At 44.7% G+C, this 17,720-nt stretch overlaps 1 protein-coding gene across 1 annotated transcript in view; it reads left to right on the top strand.

The window, feature by feature from the left end:
• Positions 1–12,208, top strand: part of COG6 (component of oligomeric golgi complex 6) — a 56,095-nt gene extending 43,887 nt beyond the window's left edge. Inside the window, exon 20 of the mRNA XM_035110205.2 lies at positions 12,190–12,208. The gene's annotated coding sequence lies outside the window, so the exon portion shown is untranslated. The remainder of the gene's footprint in view (positions 1–12,189) is intronic.
• The last annotated feature ends 5,512 nt before the right edge of the window (positions 12,209–17,720 follow it).

Below are 17,720 nucleotides of genomic sequence, written 5' to 3'. Positions count from 1 at the left end.
CTCGCCACTCCTGCTTTCTCCCCAAACTTTCTTCATTTCCACTTCCAATTTAGCAAGAAAATGAAGAAGACTTTGCTATTTCTGTTGTCAAAACAACCAAGATCCATAATCCCCTGCTAATCATCCAGAGATCTATCCGTAGATTCTGATCTTCATTTTGCTCAATGCTGTCGCAGAGCCCGAAAAGCAGATTTTTGTGAAAGACAATTTTGGCTCGGTCTCTGCTCCTAATGGCCGTTTTTGTGCATTTATAAAAGCTTGAAGTGTTCTAGAGGAGGGAAGGAGACATGATGGTTGGAGGGCACTTGACTTCTGTTGTTGATGGGGCTTTGGAGAAAAGGAACACACATAATAGCCTGCAGTTGCAAACAGAATCTCTCCCAGTGTGACCTCCTTGAGCAAACAGATTATTAACTGAATCAAAACTTTTGAGGTCAACCATAAACATGAAGGCGATGCAAAGATACATCAGGTCCTTTAAAAAAAAGAAAGAAAGAAAATAATAAACTAGGGACTGGCTATTTTCTATCTAAAATAGATCCATTATAGGCAAAAAAAAGCAAAATGGACAAGCTTTTAGCTCACTAACTCTCCTGGAAATTGACTGCTAATATAATTTCCTAGCAGTAGCAGCAAGGGTAAATGGCTGGCTAAACCAACAGCATTATGTTTGCTAAGTATAATGTATTAATTTAAATAAAATCCAGCAGCCATCGCACAGTGACGTTCAATCCTCCTTATCATTAAAAGTGACACCCCCCCCTATAATAGATTGTGCTAATTTACTAGATCAGGAGATCACAGATGTAATGTAGAAACAAGACTTGAAGCAAGAATAGCTTCTCTGCTGAGCTTTATAAGAAATGCAGAGATTTTGGCCCCTGACATCTCTAACAAAGTCTGTAATTAAATATTATGAATATTGCCTCATCCAGTAAATCAACATATCAACAGTTTCATTATTATTTCCTAATTCTTTGGTTTAGGGAAATAGGTTGCATATAATTTCTGGCTTCTTTAAAAAGAATGCAAGGTTACTTTTAAACTTGCAACGTCCTGTGTTGGTTTTTATACCTTAACAATAAAAAAAGAAGCGACCATTCATTTCAGTGGTTGTTGTATTTAAATCATCATCATCACCATCATCAACAACAACAACTTACTGTTGTGATTGTGGTGCACACAATGCAATCACAATAAAAAATAAGCAAAAAAAAAAGACCTCTAAAATAACACATCACACCTTACAAGAAAGATTTATCCTATATACATAAATGCCACCTAGTACCCTCAGGACACAATACTCAACAGAACTGAGGTATGGCTATTTTCTGACTTACAAAAATGATCCTCTAGAAATCTAAACAACTGGATATTTTAAAATATATATATATCATAATAAATGCAGATAAGGAATGAGAGCGATGGGCCAAATTGCAAGGATCCCATATGCCGCTGTTGCCCTTTTCCTACTGACATACTTTTAGAACTACTGCTCACTAGTTGGGATTTGAGAGGAATTAAATTTTGTGTGCATTTTAATGAAAAACTACTTAATTCGCACTTTTCAAGCCAATATGTGGACTGAAATACAGGTTGCCTCTGAAATTTGCATTTCTCCGAATCTTGCGATGCAGTTCTCTGCATCTATTGGTGAAATTAACAAACAAGAATGATGGTCAGGCGTGCCATGGGCAACACTGGCCTCTGCCCCTCTTTCCTTTCCTGCCTCCTCTGACGTCTTCTTGCATCTCTGCTTCCTAAGGCTTGCATAGCTGTTTGTTTGCAGCAGCCCTGGCTACAAGCTCAGCAGGCGAATGGTGCCTCTGGAGCTGGTCAGGGAGTGCTGATTGCCAGGAGCTAAGTGACCTCGGAGTAAGCAACCAAGCGGGCGAGGGAGCCAGCCCTTGCTGTTGGGAATGGACAGACAAGAGGGAGGCTGGGCAGGCAGGTGCTGCGCTGGCCTTTTTTGTGCTTGCTGTGTGCCAGGCTGGCCTGGGAGCTGAGTGCCCAGCACCAAAGGGGAGCCTTTCTGCCATGCAGGCCACTGCTGCTATTGCTGCCTCCTAAGTTAAGGTGCTGGCCTCATATTCACCTATGGCCAGTCTCTGTTGGACCACTAAGGCTGGGGGTCTTCTCTTCCCATGCCCCTGTGGGGCAGTGTGAGGAAGCACCTCTCTTTGGGGTGGGCGAGGGGGGCAGCTCAGAGATGGGAGTGCAGCAGCGGCTGCCCAGAGGACTCCCAAGGAGAGGGGAGAGGCTGAGGAAACACTCCACAAGGGAGAGTGTTTGAAAAAGGCTTACCTTCCAAGTTCCAGACTGCAGAATCCGGGACCGGCAGCCATGTGACACCGGAAGTTGCGTCGACGTAACTTCCGGTGTCGCTTTGCCCTTCTATGGGCACAAAAAATGCCCGCCGCCGGCTTCAAAAGTTGCTTGTACGCATGTCAGGAAGTGCATCAACACAACTTCCGGTGTCGCTCCACCCATCTATGGGCACCAAAAATGGCCGCCGCCAACACCGGAAGTCGTGTCTATGCACCTCCGGACATGTGTAGATGCGACTTTTGAAGCTGGCGGCGGCCATTTTTGGTGCCCATAGAAGGGCAAATCGGAAAGAAAAAAATGGCCGCCGGCAGGAGAAAATAACGGAGAAAAACGGGAGACGAAGTGATATGGGGGACCACCGGGAAAAGGTAAGTAAAAAAGGGGGTTTTCCCAGGGAAAACGGGGTACTTGGCAGCTATGAAAAGGGTGAGAGGCTGCCAGCTCTGCAGGCAAGGGGTGACATAACTGGGCTCCTGGGGGTGCCACAGAAAAAATGTAGTTGGTCAAGGGAGCTGTGGACTCAGGAAGGTTGAAAACTTCTGCATTAGGGGGAACTTGCTTTGCCAAAATGTGTAGATTGCTAAAAACTGCATACAGAAATTGGCACCAAAATGCTGGCGACATTTCAGATTGATAGATTGCAGAATGTGGAGAACTGCATTTAAGCCTGGGAAAATACATAAGTAGCAAAGAGAAACAAAAACTGACAGATTCATCCACCTTTATTCACTAGTTTCCACTCCCTTTTTGTCTTGGTTTCTTCGGCTTTGCCCTGTTATGCATGACCATTGTGTCTTCTTGCCCAGCCATGGAAGGGTTAGTGAACACTGTCATGCTCAACATATTAGTAAAGAAGTAGAACTGTGCCAGTGTTTTGAGTTGAAATAACTAAATCTGTGTTATTAAATACAACAAATTATTAAACCTCTGCTAGCAAACAATTCTGCTAGCAGTAACCTGAATTAAGCTCCTTTGGGTAGGTGAATTATATCCCCAAATGTATCCATTCTCTTATTTAACATAAGAGTCAGTCTAAAGGTACTGTATATGGCAACAGGGCTAGTTTTGAGGAAAATAACATTGATGAAAACACGGTGGTGTGTTTTTGACACATTCTTCCCATAGTTATATGGGACTTTGAGGGAATAATAAACACATTTTTGCTTTTGTTAAGGCATTGCCCAAAACACAATAACCCTGGATTGTTGAGTCTACATAAGACTGTAAACATACCCTATTAGCAAACAATACATTGAATAACTGTCTTTGAGCGACCTTCAGAAAGTAACACAATGGCTCAGATTACTTATTATCGTTGTGTGACCCTCGTCGCTACCATTCACATCAAGAGGCATTGACTCGCTGAAGCAAAAGGTTCAAATGAACAGCCACTTCCATTGCAGAATCTAAAAAAGCAAAGGCAACAGACCTTGTGGTACCATAAATGAAGCCAGAGACTGTATCTATATCTGTTCCCTATCCCTATACTCTGCTAGGTATCACTCAAGATGTGCTTGCTGGTGAATTCTACTGGCAAATTTAACCATCTCTGCCCTGAGACCTACAGATATATGGTGTATACAAATTAATAACAATAACAATGGTAATGATAATAATAATGATCATTATATATAATGATGATGATATGATAACGATGATGATAATGATAATAATAATAATAATAATAATAATAATAATAATAATAATAAATTATTATTATACCTTACTGGCTTACCTTGGATTGGTGTGAGAAGTGACTGACATGAATGACCAACCCCATCATCCTGAACGCCTGTGTGAATATGAATGTGTCCTGTTTCCGTTCTGTGTGTAGAAGTTCCTAAGGTTCCCTTGGTCCTTCTGACTGAGGGTTCCTTATAGAGCAGGGGCGAGGGGCCTGTGTCCCTCCAGATGTTGCTGAACTACAACTCCCATCAGCCCCACCAAGCATGGTCAATGGGCAGGGATGTTAGTTGTATTTCAGCAACCTCTGAAGAGCCAAAGGCATACCTGCCAAGTTGCTGTCAGAGAAATAAGGGACCGGGCCGGAAATAGCAGGCCGGAAGTAGCGCTGCCGCCATTTTGGAACTGGACGGAGCATGCTCAGAAGTGACTTTTGATGCTGCTTTGCCCAGTTCCAAAATGGCCGCCACGCCAGAAGTCGCACTGCAGCCATTTTGGAACTGGGCAGAGCAGCATCAAAAGTCGCTTCTGAGCATGCTTCGCCCAGTTCCAAAATGGCTGCCGTGCCAGAATAAACCGGGGGAAAACAAAAAAATCCATTTTTTCAGCTAGGAACAGCTGGGAAAACGGGGATTTCCCAGGGAAAACGGGAGACTTGGCAGCTATGGCCAAAGGAGATGGAAAGACCTTCCCAGCCTTATATGGAGATGCCAGAGACTGAACTTGGGACCTTTTGCATGTAAAACAGGACCTCCACCATGGAGTTGAGGCCCTTTCCAGTCAACTCACCAGCTGCACCCAGGGTGGTGTAACTTACAAGATCCATGGGTTTGTTCAGGGTGTTTTGATTGTCTTGGTTGTAGCTGCACAGGTGCTCTCTGAGTGGCCCCTTCAACTTGGGCTTCAGTAAAATAGAAGAGGTACCGTAGCCCCGATTTGGAAGGGCTTTTGGTGGGCAAAGGGAATCAAGTGAAACCTACTTAAGCTAAGGCTGGGATCCCTTGGTGAATCACCCAGTCCTGTCTTGGAACTGCCTTGCGAGCCTTATTATGGACTCAATAAGCTCTTGATTAAAATGTAACCGCACTTAATTAAAAATAAAAACCCTGTTGAAATCTTGACAGGGTTGGCTCTTGTGTATGGGTCTGGCTAGGCATTGTTGCTACAGCCTGTGCTAACGTACCGTTTACATCATTCTTCAAAAACCTCTCCAGGGCAAAACCTGAGAAGCATTATGAGGAGAATAGTTGGTTTCTGGAGAAATATATCTTAAGTTAGTTGGTTTCTGGAGAAATATATCTTAAGTTAGTAAGAAATGCCCACCAAAATCAGTATGCTTTAAAATTCTGAGAACTAGGTGTTTAGAAGCAAGCGTCAGAGCAATAAAAAAGATTAATGTCTCACTTTCCCTCGATGTTTGTGTCTTGGCTCGTAACTGCTGCTCTCTAGATAAATGGGAGGAGGGAAGAGAAGGGACTCTGTTAATCAGCCTGAAGTTGCAGTTAGTGCTCCAGAGCCAAAGTAGTTGGCAAAGGAGAGTGCCAGACTTTTATGCTTCTCCGGTGCAATTCAGGTCTCGCAAGGCCATTGTGTCTGTTCCAAAAACCTGGATGAATTAAGACAAAAGAAAAGCTGAGGAACACCAGAATCGCCACAAAGAACTGTCCGGAGTGACAAACATGTTGCAGTCCGTAGCGGACAGCATACCAGGAAGTAAAGGAGAGGGGGCATGGGCGGCACAGTGCACACACTCCTGTAGGAAGGCCAGGTCGGTGCGGTGCAAACATATAGGCAGAGCCTAACTGGTATGCAGCTGTGACTTGGCCAGAGGGAGGTCAAGTAAGCCAGCAGCCTAATTGTACCACCCACTATTGGCTGTCCAGCCTTACCATTAATTAGCCAGTGTGAGATGCCTGCCTCAGGCGGCAGGTTCTGGGAGGCAGGGAGTGGTATCAAAGTGTTGGAAGGCAGCCCTGCCTGTGGCCACTAAGCTAGCCAGCTGCCCCCAGAAGGACATTGCCCCACTGTCAATGTCAACATAAGATTCAATTGCGGGGTCTAATCATTCCTTTGTGTGAAGTGGACCTGGACCAAGAACACCAGCCGCTGCTTTATTCTGAGGTTTCATTTGGACATAGGGCTTATTGCATTAGGGTTACTGGTGATTCCGCTAGTGCGGTGCTTCTCAAACTTCTTTTCTCTTGGCCATGCTTTCAGAATAAAAATTTGCTCGCGCCACACCGGCTTTTTCTGTTGATAAGAAATACATTGGAAAAGGAAAGAACTCCTAGCAGTGCTTGATTTATAACACAGAAAACAACTATTTTGCAATATGAACATGGGACATCCAGGAAGTACAAAGCAATGCAGCCACACAAGAACATGGATAATTCCCAGAATATAATACTGCTGTCCTTGAATCTTCCTGCCACACTTGCCATCCTCTCTTGCCACACTCTTTGAAAACCATTTTGCTAGTTTTTCTATCACAATTTCTGACATTCCTTTTACACCGCGGTACTACTTGCGTTGTGGAGCCATGACCCTTCTTTGAGCGATACACCACCACGTCATGCTAACTTTTAAACGGCAGGAAGAACTGAATGCCAGGAGAACTCCCCAAATCCAACCACGTAAAATAACGTTGCAAAACCTGTGCAATTTTCTGAGTTGATAGGGTTGCAAAATGGATTGGGCTTCCCTGGAAAGCATTAACATGGAACTAGTTACAGGTAGGTAGCCATGTTGGTCTGACGTAGTCAAAACAACGACTGGCATCTGAAGTGTGCATGCACACGAAAGCTCATACCTATGACAAACTTAGTTGGTCTCTAAGGTTTTACTGAATTAACATGGAAGTGAGCGCTGAACTTCCACTAGATTTCCAGAATTGGCTTGTACGTTGTGTGAAAGATCACATAAAATGAAGGGATGATCTGGTAAGGAAACAGTAAAACAGAATAAAATGCTGTCTGAATGCAGCCTGAGCCAGACCATAGGCCCACGTAGTACTGTAATATCTACATAGACTGCCAGCAGCTGTCCGGGGCTTCAGGCAAAAGCCTTTCCCAGTCCTTCCTGGAGATGCCAGGGATTGAATCTGGGACCTTATCTGTGCAAATACTGTGCTTTCTCACTGTACTAGCTGGCGGCTGGGGTAAGTATGAAACTTCTTTTTTTAAAAAAAAAACCCAACAACAACACACACACACACACAAAAAACCCATTACTAAAAGGATAGCAGTCAGAGATGAACAAAAAGGCTAAAAAGGAAGATCTAATGACAGTTTATGTGTTTGAACTTATGTTTTCCAATTATTTATTACATTTATGCAACACCTTTCCATTAAAAAGTGCCCAAGTTATAGGGTTGCATGGGTGGCGCTGTGCCTCTTGGGCTTGCCAATCAGAAGGTTGGCGGTTCGAATCTCCGTGACGGAGTGAGTTCCCATTGCTCTGTCCCAGCTCCTGCCAGCCTAGCAGTTCGAAAGCACACCAGTGCAAGTAGATACTGTAAATAGGTGGCGGGAAGGTAAACAGTGTTTCCGTGCGCTCTGGTTTCTGTCATGGTGTCCCATGCGCCAGAAGCGGTTTAGTCATGCTGGCCATATGAGCTGGAAAGCTGTCTGTGGACAAATGCCATCTCCCTTGGCCTGAAAGCGAGATGAGTGCCGCAACCCCATAGTCACCTTTGACTGGACGCAACCGTCCTTTACCTTTACCACGTGCCCTTTCCCCCCAGGACACATCCTCTTTTCCAGGGGCAAAATGTCTGTCCAGGTGGATTTTTTAAATTTTCCAAAATGTCTCTGGCTATACTTTCTGGATGAGACATAGCCTTAATGGTAGTTGAAGATCTGCTTTCCTCTTCTCTTCTCCTGCCCCCCTCAGCAATATATACCACAACTTCTTTGGCCTACATATAGTAAGGGTATTTAAAATGAGAGTAGTCATAGCATCCTCTTTTTTACTCTTCAAAATATTGCAACCCTCACCATAAGCAACATGGCATTGGAATAAAAAAATGCAACTAAGAATGGCAGCAGAATACAGATTAGCAGAGCAAAGCAAATTTGCCCAGTTGGCCAAATATCTGTCTGTGGGTTTTTTAAATTGCATATTGGCTGAAGAAAGCCATCAACAAGGGATCCAGGCGAGCCTCTTTTGGCAGGGAGTTCCAAAGTCTGGACCCAGCCACTGAGGAGGCCCTCTGAGTCAGAGTTGAGCTGATGTCATAATAATGAGCGATGAAAGGAATTTTCCTCCAGGTCTGATAAACTGATGAACTCATGGATTTTTCCCCCTGTGACGGGCAACAGATAGCATGCAACACATTTGCTTCAGGCACTAGAGGAGTGGGACAACAAGTTTGTTCTTAATTATTGCAATAGAAAGTGGGTTATGAAGTGTAAGAACACAGGACTTTTATGGACCCCCCCCTGCTTTATAAATGTGCAGTTGTTTGTCAGTTATTGCTAGGAATCCAGATGTCCTCTACTTTAATTCCAAGGAAATGGCTGTTCCCCTTTATTCAAAAGGCATTCTGTTACTACGGAAGCGTTAAGCCTTTGGAGTTTAGAAAAGGACCCACAGTGTCAATAGTAGAGCGATCTAAGGATGAAGACATACATAATATTGTTATGAGCTTAGGCGGGGGTAGGGGTGTCAGTCTGAGTCTCTTCCAATGGCGGACCTTGGGCTTCAAAATTCAGCAGCACTCTGTGTGACGCCAAAATTTGGTACCTCCCCCGCCTCTCGCCTTCCATTCTGCCTCATGGTTGCACTGCCGTCAAGGCTCCATACAAGGAACCCTGGAGACAGAGGTCAGAGATGTGTGCGACAACATAAACCGACCTCATTGCTAATTCTTCAGCATTGCAAGTGAAATGAATGATCCAGGGTTTGGTGCGGAGATAATAAATGGAAAACCAGGTCGAAGTAGTTTTAGTAGAGTGCAGAGATCAGAAGCAAAACTGATGAGGAGCAGTGAAATATGAGGCCTTGGAAAAGGAGAATCTGCTCCAGAACTTTAAGGAAGTTAAAAAGATAGAATCACAGTAGTTAGCAAGAGATTAAAGCTGTGCAATGCACGTTGGAACAGCACCCGAGGGCCAGAGTAGCTGCAAGGAGGTTTTCCATGCTCATTTGGGGAAATATAGTTACATGAAAGGCGATTTGGCAGCCAGTGGCAAAACCTTTAGTCAGGTAACCACAAATGAAGCGGACAAGCGAAAGGCTCCAGTAAGCAATCTTCAGAAACCCATGAGCAGCATGGTGTTGCCGAAGACTGTGTTCAGACTCATACTTTAGTTGTGGACCAAGAAGTTGAGCCTCTATGTAAAGCACAGCTGCTTTTCCCCAATCTGGTTCCCCCCAGCTGTTTTGGACTACAACTCCCATCAGCCCCCAGATAGCAGAGCCATGCTGGCTGAAGGTGATGCAAGTGGTAATATAAAACACCTGGAGGGTAGCAAATTGGAGAAGGCTGAGATAAAGGCTCAAGCTGATGGCTGCTTGCAGGGTTTTCCTGCCCCTGCTCAGGATTAAGTTCCAGACCTATGGGCTCGGAAAGCCAGTTTCTCATTAAATGTGATGTTATCTGAACTGGAGTTAGTGGAACTCTTTGGTAAGCAGAACATAACTTCTTATTTTCCTGGAATTGTTATTGTGGGACAAGACTGCTGTCCCTGGGATCCTGGGCTGCCATTTTCATGCGCAAATAATGTGTATAGACATTTGGCCTTGGGTATGTGAACAGAATGCAGTTTTATGCATGATATCCAAAGATACGGCGAGGCCTAAATGTTTTCTTTTCTTAAGAACAAGCAGCAGCCTTGGGAGGAAGCTGTTGTGGGCAGAAGTGAGGCCGAGAAGGTGTGGCTCTGCTTGACCCTCTCCTCCTTTGGTGTTTTCCTACTCCAAATCTCATCCGCTCCCGGCCGATTTCTCCTCCAGGCTGGGTCGGTATGCAGAACAGCTTTGGTGGGGTGATTTGGAGTGGGAAAGCAGCTGGCAGGGAAAGGGTGAAGCAACACCCTTCTCCCCACCGCTCCTCCACCTCCTGAAGGTGCTTTTTGTTACAGAGAGAGAGAGAGAAAGAGAGAAGACTCCTGTGGCTTCCTTTTATCCGTGTACTCTCCTTCTCAGAGCTGACAAGCATAGCAAGCATGATACTTGCAAGCTGGCCAGTAGCATAGAAAAAGCCTTTCCTGGCGGACTCAAGATACCCTCCTCCTAGTCAGTGTTTTGTCATGCCCTCAGTGGAGAGTGGCCTGCTGAGGCATGCCTGGGTAATACTGGCTCGCTTGGAAGCAAACGAATGTGCTTATTCTTATCCCTTACACAGCTTAAAAGCCAATTATTCAGTGGCTCAGCTGGTACCAACACCTTCATTTTCTCTTGAGATTACATTTCCCCCCTGGACGGTGCTGTACTTGGCCCTTATCAGTGACCCATAGATGCTCATGATGGTAGGCAAGGTGTAAATCCACTTTCTCAGGGTCTACCCTTATGTCTGGCAAGACTGTTTAATACTGTGGTTGAATACCTGCGGCTAAAGACACAAGTTCTGGTGGTTGTTCAAAAAAGAAAATTGAAGGGAGGGTGGGTGTTTTTTTTTTCTTTTTCTAAAAATAAGCTGCCAGTACTCATATGGGTACAAGCGTTCTGGCACAAGATGGCTGCCCTAAGCACAAAAAAATATGAGTGGTGCATTAAGTTAGGCTGCAGGAAGTGGGGGGACCTGGGCCAGCCTGCTGCTCCCTCCTGCCTTATTGTGAGGTGAAGGAGAAGCGGTGTGCTCACCTGCCCAGCCATAGGTGCAGCAGCAGCAACACCAGGAGAAAGAGTGGGTGGAAGCCCGTATTGATGCACCCCCCTGCTTCTCCCCCATCTTAGGGGACAGTGATGGTTGTTGAGGCCTGGCAACAGCATCCATACGATCTTGCCTGCAGAGGTTTGTCTGCTTTCTCCCGCACTTCAGCCTTGCCAGAGTTTGGTGTAGCGCTCACCTTGCAATTTGGGCCAACAGCAGCTCAATCCTTGTTCCTGCCTTTTACCATAGTGCCTAAGATACTCTTCAAACCTATTCCTTGCTTTTTTTTCTCATATGTATATGTGTGTGTGTGTGTGCATATGTATGTTTTTTTGGGGGGGCTGCTTGATTGGGAGGCATTGTCTGTTTGAGGGTGGCATTTCCTATAAGTGTAGACATATTTACTTTATTTAATAAAATTTAGAATCGTTGAGTTGGAAAGGGCCACAAGCGTAATCTAGTCCAGCCCCCTGCAACGCAGGAAACTTTTGCCCAAGGTGGGGCTCAAACCCACGACCCTGAGATTGAGTCTCATGCTCTACCGACTACATGCCTGGTTGTAAAAAAAAAAAAAGCAAAGCGGTTTACAAAAGATGAAGCTGTAAAATTGAGAAAGAAGAAAAATACAGCCCTACTTTAAAACATACAAAAGTTAAGATGCTAAAACAGATTAAAAGGACCTCAGGTTTCTAAGCATCTGGGTAGGCTTGTTTAAACAGGAATGTTTTAAAAAGGAGTACAGTGGTACCTCGGTTTATGAACACAATTGGTTCCGGAAGTCTGTTCATAAACTGAAGCGTTCATAAACTGGAGCGAACTTTCCCATTGAAAGTAATGGAAAGTGAATTAATCCATTCCAGATGGGTCCGTGGTGTTCGTAAACCGAAAATTCGTAAACCGAGGTGTTCATAAACCGAAGTTCCACTGTATAGCAAAGTGCCTGCTTGATCACAATAGGCAGGGAGTTCCAAAGAGTAGACGGCACCACACTAAACAGTTGAGTTCTTAAAAATGTGGAACAGGCATTATGTGGCACCTGTAGTAATTCCGGTTCCGCCGATTGAAGTGGTTGCGTGGGCACACGTGTAGGGTAATCTCATAGGCAAATTGATCCCAACTGATAAGGGCTTTGTATACCAATAGTAATGCCTTGGGCTTGGCTCAGTAGCAAATCAGCAACCAGTTCAGATCAAGCGTGAGGGAAGTCCCACATAGAGCGCATTGCAGTAATCCAGTCTTGATGTTTTGCCTGTTTTCTCAGTGAGTGTGTGTGTGTATGCGCGTCTGAGCTTCACCTGTTTTATGTGAAATGGGTATTTTGTGGCTCCCCTGACAGTTTATTATATTTCCAAATGTGTCCCTAGGCCTGAAAAAAGATGGGGAAGCCAAATCCAGCTTGCCTGCAGCCGGGAGGAAGCAGAACGAGGTGAGTGGAATGGGGACTGACGATGAAGAAGGCTGGGGGGGGGGAATATATATAAATAGATAAATGTGTCAATAACTATATAGATACGATTCTGTCACAGACAGTTGGCTGCGGAGTATTGCTCAGCTTGTTTGTTCTTTGCTCTTTTAGCAAAGCACCATTTCAGGGTTGCTTAGCGCCTTCACCGCCTATCCTTTAGTAATGGGGACGGATTAATTTGGAATCATGGGCCACTGAGCTGAGAGCTCAGGTGTGTCAGAAATCACAGGTGGCTGGTGCTGACTAGACAGCAACTGAATGCACAATTCTTTGATTAGGCTCCTGGGAATGGAGTAATTAGCAGCAATGAATATACCACAGCTTGCCTTCTACTGCCTCATTAGCTGCAACACCGATGTTACTTTTAAAAGCTTCAGGGAGTGAGGGGGCAAGTGTAACTTCTCACCCAAGCTATTGGAAAGTTGAAGTACATGAGGGAAAGAGTGCTGGCGTAAGCATTCTCGGATTTCACCAAGCGGGCCTTCATGGCTGCTAGGGAGCGCACATCTGCAGCCTTGGAGGCGATTGCGGCCTATCTCCAAAACAGCTGGTCGGGCTATTAAAAGAATTTAAATGGTAGATAAAGATGTATACTTCTAAAAAAATGAAGTAATGGGCTTTAAACATTGAAATCAAAATGTTCTTGTATTGCGATTGCCATTGTAGCAAACTTCTTGCCCTAATGTGCATGTGTGGAAACACAAAGCCTGCACTTATCACTTCTTACAATGGAATTAATGACCTTGGCCCCAGCGCATTTGCCAAAATCCAACACTGGGAAATGTGTGGGCAAAGGGGGAGGTGTGTTCACTTTTCCCAGGGTTGAAAAGTCTGGACTGGGAGACTTCCTGCCACTCATACATCTTGAATTATGTTGCTTGTCCAGATGAGAAAGGGAAATGGAAGGTTTTATTTTGGCCTCTCCTCCCCCGCCCCCATCTCCCCCCCCAAAAAAAAAACCCCAACCCCAAACAGATAGGTAGTTCTGTTCAAAACAATCTTAATGTGGTACATGATGGCATTGGATTTTTCGGCCTGGGAAATTGATGTGCCTCAATACACAGGTCTCCCAGTTGGATTGGAGGAACTGAGTTAAAACTTTTATATGTAAGGCAAGGGCCATGAGAGATCAGGCATTATAGATACGTCACAAAATATCTTGCACTCTCTGTATATTTCTGGCCTTGATACTGGGAACCAAGGACAGACATGATACAATTTTCCTGTGCCGCAGGCTTCTTAGTTTGCCTCTGTGAGAACAGGATTTTGGGCTAGATGGACCATTGACCTGATCCAGCAGGCTCTCCTTATGTTCTTAAATTCTTAGTATAATCCACTGAAGACACCTGGGGGATGATCTCATTCTCCCATTCTATGCTCACTGACTACTCAAACGCTGCAATTTGCTCACAGCAATAACTCTCGTGTTATGGGTATTTTTCTGGAAAGGATCACCCAGTCTTGCTTAGAAGTATTAAATGGGTCTTACTGAATAGTAAATGTCTATAGGGTTGCAACTTCAGCCTGTAATTAAATGGTCTTGCTCAGTATCCTTGCCCACATACACACAGAGAGAAACGTAAACGTATTGTTTGAAATTAAAACACAGTGCATTGTTGATGCTCTTTCAACCTGAATTCGTCCCCCTAGATATTTAAATTCACCAGTGGAAGCAAAAAGCTATGGTAGTCAGAGGAAAAAGAAGGCAGGGCTCCTGTCCCTTTAATAATAGCTGTGTGGAGGAGCAATTTCACCTGCTGAAAGAATTCTCTCTATTAAAGGTCCCGGAGCAATGTCTATTTTTCACATGGGAGTAATGCCAACATTGAGAGGGTTTTCATCAGGACTATGGTGAGGTATATGGTCTAACCTGCAGCTTTTATTTGGGCGGGGAGAACCCTACACATGTTAAATGCATTCACTTATTTACCATTACATGTACAGTGGTACCTCTGGTTACGAACTTAATTCGCATCCTGGGGCAAAGTTCGCAACCAGGAGCAGCTGCTTCCGGGTTCACGGAGCTCATAACCTGAAGCGTTTGTAACCAGAATCGTTCGTAACCAGAGGTAACCACTGTAGTTTTCTTCTTGGAGCTCTGTCAAGGGATGACCCCATTACCAATGCATTCTGGAGCCTGAATCCAGAACATCAAAGTTCTCCACACAACACACAGACTACTTCTCCTTTCCCTCTCTGAGGTCCATTGAAACCTCTTAATCACAAGTGGCTGGGGCAACCCAGCCAAATGGGTGGGGTATAAATAATAAAATTATTATTAAAACCCATCACAACCTGAAGCAACTACAGTGGAACCTTGGTTTATGAACACCTCGGTTTACGAATTTTTGGTTTACGAACCCCGTGGACCCGTCTGGAACGGATTAGTTCACTTTCCATTACTTTCAATGGGAAAGTTCGCTTCAGTTTATGAACAGACTTCCGGAACCAATTACACCCATGCTTCGGGTTAAGTACGCTTCAGGTTGAGTACTCCGCGGACCCGTCTGGAACAGATTAATCCACTTTCCATTACTTTCAATGGGAAAGTTTGCTTCAGTTTATGAACGCTTCAGTTTACGAACAGACTTCTGGAACCAATTGTGTTCATAAACCGAGGTACCACTGTACTGTATAAAATAATCATCTCAACTCAACCCATTCCGACTCTGTAAAACAAAAAGGAGGAAAGCTCTCGCCCACCTCTCAGCTTGTTCTTCCCAACAGCCCCTCAACCTGTCAGCACCCTTAGGCACCCGTCTTTAGGCAGCAAGATCCTTCTGCAAGTCTCCTGGGCCAAGAGGAGCTGGTATAGCTGTGTTATCCCCTTGGCTGCTCTCCAGAGTAAACAGGAAAGTGCCCACCAGCAGCATGAGAAGCCGCTGTTATAGCTGCAGCCTTGGAGCTGCTGGGAGCCTGGGCATGTTTACTCAGAAGCAAGCCCCACAGAGTTCAGCGAAACCCACTTCCAAGCAAGGGAGCGCACATCTGCAGCCTTGGAGGTGATTGCGGCCTATCTCCAAAACAGCTGTTCCCGTCGTATACTGCATGACCTTAATCATTCTCAGAAACGGCAGCACTCTGCTTTGACTAGAGACAAAGTGGAATTTTATTTGGTAAGGACTGTGAGTAAAATTAACCAAGATAATTACGGGGTTGCAGTCGAAGGCCAAGCCACCACTCATAGCACACAGAAATGTAACGGAGCCACCGCAAGCCCAGGGATCATGTGAATCATCACTAAGGGCTCCTGTTCACTTAGCACGCTTGCCAACCTCAGTAGAAGGTTTAGAGCATAAAAGTGAGGGATGTGTGTGAATCTAGCAATTGCCTTTTGTCTGCCCCAGCTGTTGTGGCTTCTGTAGGCACCTATATTTTTATATTTCTGCCAGCAGTTGTTGATCTCTCCTCAGTTCCTGTGCAGGAAAAGCATTTTTAGGCATCTCCCCCCCCCCCCCAATCGGGTTCTGGTGATGAAAAGGGCTCTATAAACTGAAAGAGAGGCTTTGCATTGCAGGTATCTTAGCGAACCAAAACCTGGTCTCTTGCAAAATGTTGCTTAGACACGGCTTGCTTTTGTTTAATTATAGTACAGGGCTTGCTAACTTTTAAGATCTCATGTCTGAGTTTCTTGTGTTTTTTTCCTTTTTCAAATCCAAGACAGTTGCAGAATGAGATAAATATCTCCACTTATAAAGGGCTTGTTGAAAAGGGAAGACCTTCGCTAGGCACCAAAAAGACAATAAATACCAAAGGCTTTTTTTTTGATCCTAGAATGCCTTTTTGGAGTAGCTGTGCAGGATCCCCATCCAATCAGTAAACACTGGTCAATCCTCCTTGGACAAAATTCCTCCTGCGTTTCATAGTGTTGTCAGTTGTGATGGGGAGGAAGTAGGTTGTATGTGAGTTCCTTCTTAACTCCTGGATCCAGCAAGTGTTAAAATATAAGCCGGGCTAGCTCCCTTTGCTGAGATGATACATCTGGCCAAATTCGCCAAATTTTGCAATGCAGTTCTCCAACCAAAAACTGCGCGTGCAAACACAAAAAGGACACATTTGTCCAATATATATTTTGTTATCCAAAAACTTGATAAGTAAAGAATTTAGACTGAGCATTCTAGCTACACTGCCTTAGTTAATATCAGCCTTCTCCTTTCATTCCATTCCTATCACGGCCACCTGAGGTCCATGGCTATCTTGCTTGGTTTAACGGGCCCACAGCTTTTAAGTCTTGTATAAGCCATAATAAACTAGCATTTTGGCATTTCTGGAATGCAGTGGAAGAGTACGGATGCCAGATAAACAGGATAATGTACTCCCACTACCCCCACCCCAGTTGAAGAAGCAAGCATCAGTGAGATTTACAAAGCGTCTGGCATCAAGTAGATGCTAGTTAAAGTCATTGGGTCGTGAAGGGGACGGTGGTATTTCACAGGGAAACAGCTAAACGCCACTCTCTGAAGCAGGGGGCAGCAAACTTTTTCAGCAGGGGGCTGGTCCACTGTCCCTCAGACCTTGTGGGGGGCCAGACTATATTTTATTTGGGGGGAGGGATGAACAGATTCCTATGCCCCACAAATAACCCAGAGATGCATTTTAAATAAAAGCACACATTCTACTCATGTAAAAACACGCTGATTCCCGGACTGTCCACGGGCTGGATTTATAAGGCGATTGGGCCAGATCCGGCCCCCGGGCTTAAGTTTGCCTACCCATGCTCTAAAAGGACAGTGAAGAGCCACAGGATAAAAGTTGTCACCCTTTAGTTCCTAATAAATATTTGCACCCCTAATAAATATTGTTTCCCCTTTTACATTTTGCACTGGTGGCAGACATTCAATAGTGTTGTTTTTTTCTTCTTGTACAGCCAATGACCATTTTGCATGGAGTTGTGATCTTGATCTCCGCACGTGCCGGCAGAGCACATATAAGCCCATTTCGCCCCCTTTCCCGGGGGTGGTGGTGGTATAGTCATATGTCAATTGGACTTGCCTATAACGGTTGTTGCCTGCAGCTGAACCCATTCAGTGTCTGCCCTGCCTCTCTTACGGGTGTAAAACTTCTATAAGGAAAATATATCTTAGCTGTACTAAAACAAGATCTGAAACGATTATCATTTTTGTTCAACTGAATATTAGAGAGTTGGTGTTGCACCAAAAGTGGTGTCAAAAGCATTCTGCTCCGTTTGCTGTTTGATTTTCACACACTCCTTGGCTGATTCGCCTCCGGGTTACTGTAAGCTATGCGCTTTAAGCCGCGCTAATTACCTGCTTTGAAATGTGTGCTCCTTTTCCACCTCTGCAAACTACTTAACTGCTTTTAGGTACTGTTTACCTTTTGAGTACTGTATCCTATTAGTTAAGTACCTTATTAAGCTATCATTTTTTCAGAGACCATCTCTTCATTTAGGCTCTGCCGATTTCACTTTCT

Source organism: Zootoca vivipara, chromosome 3 (assembly GCF_963506605.1).
Source record: "Zootoca vivipara chromosome 3, rZooViv1.1, whole genome shotgun sequence".
In the NCBI taxonomy this organism is placed as follows: domain Eukaryota; kingdom Metazoa; phylum Chordata; class Lepidosauria; order Squamata; family Lacertidae; genus Zootoca; species Zootoca vivipara.
This window is presented reverse-complemented; position numbering and strand designations above follow the sequence as displayed.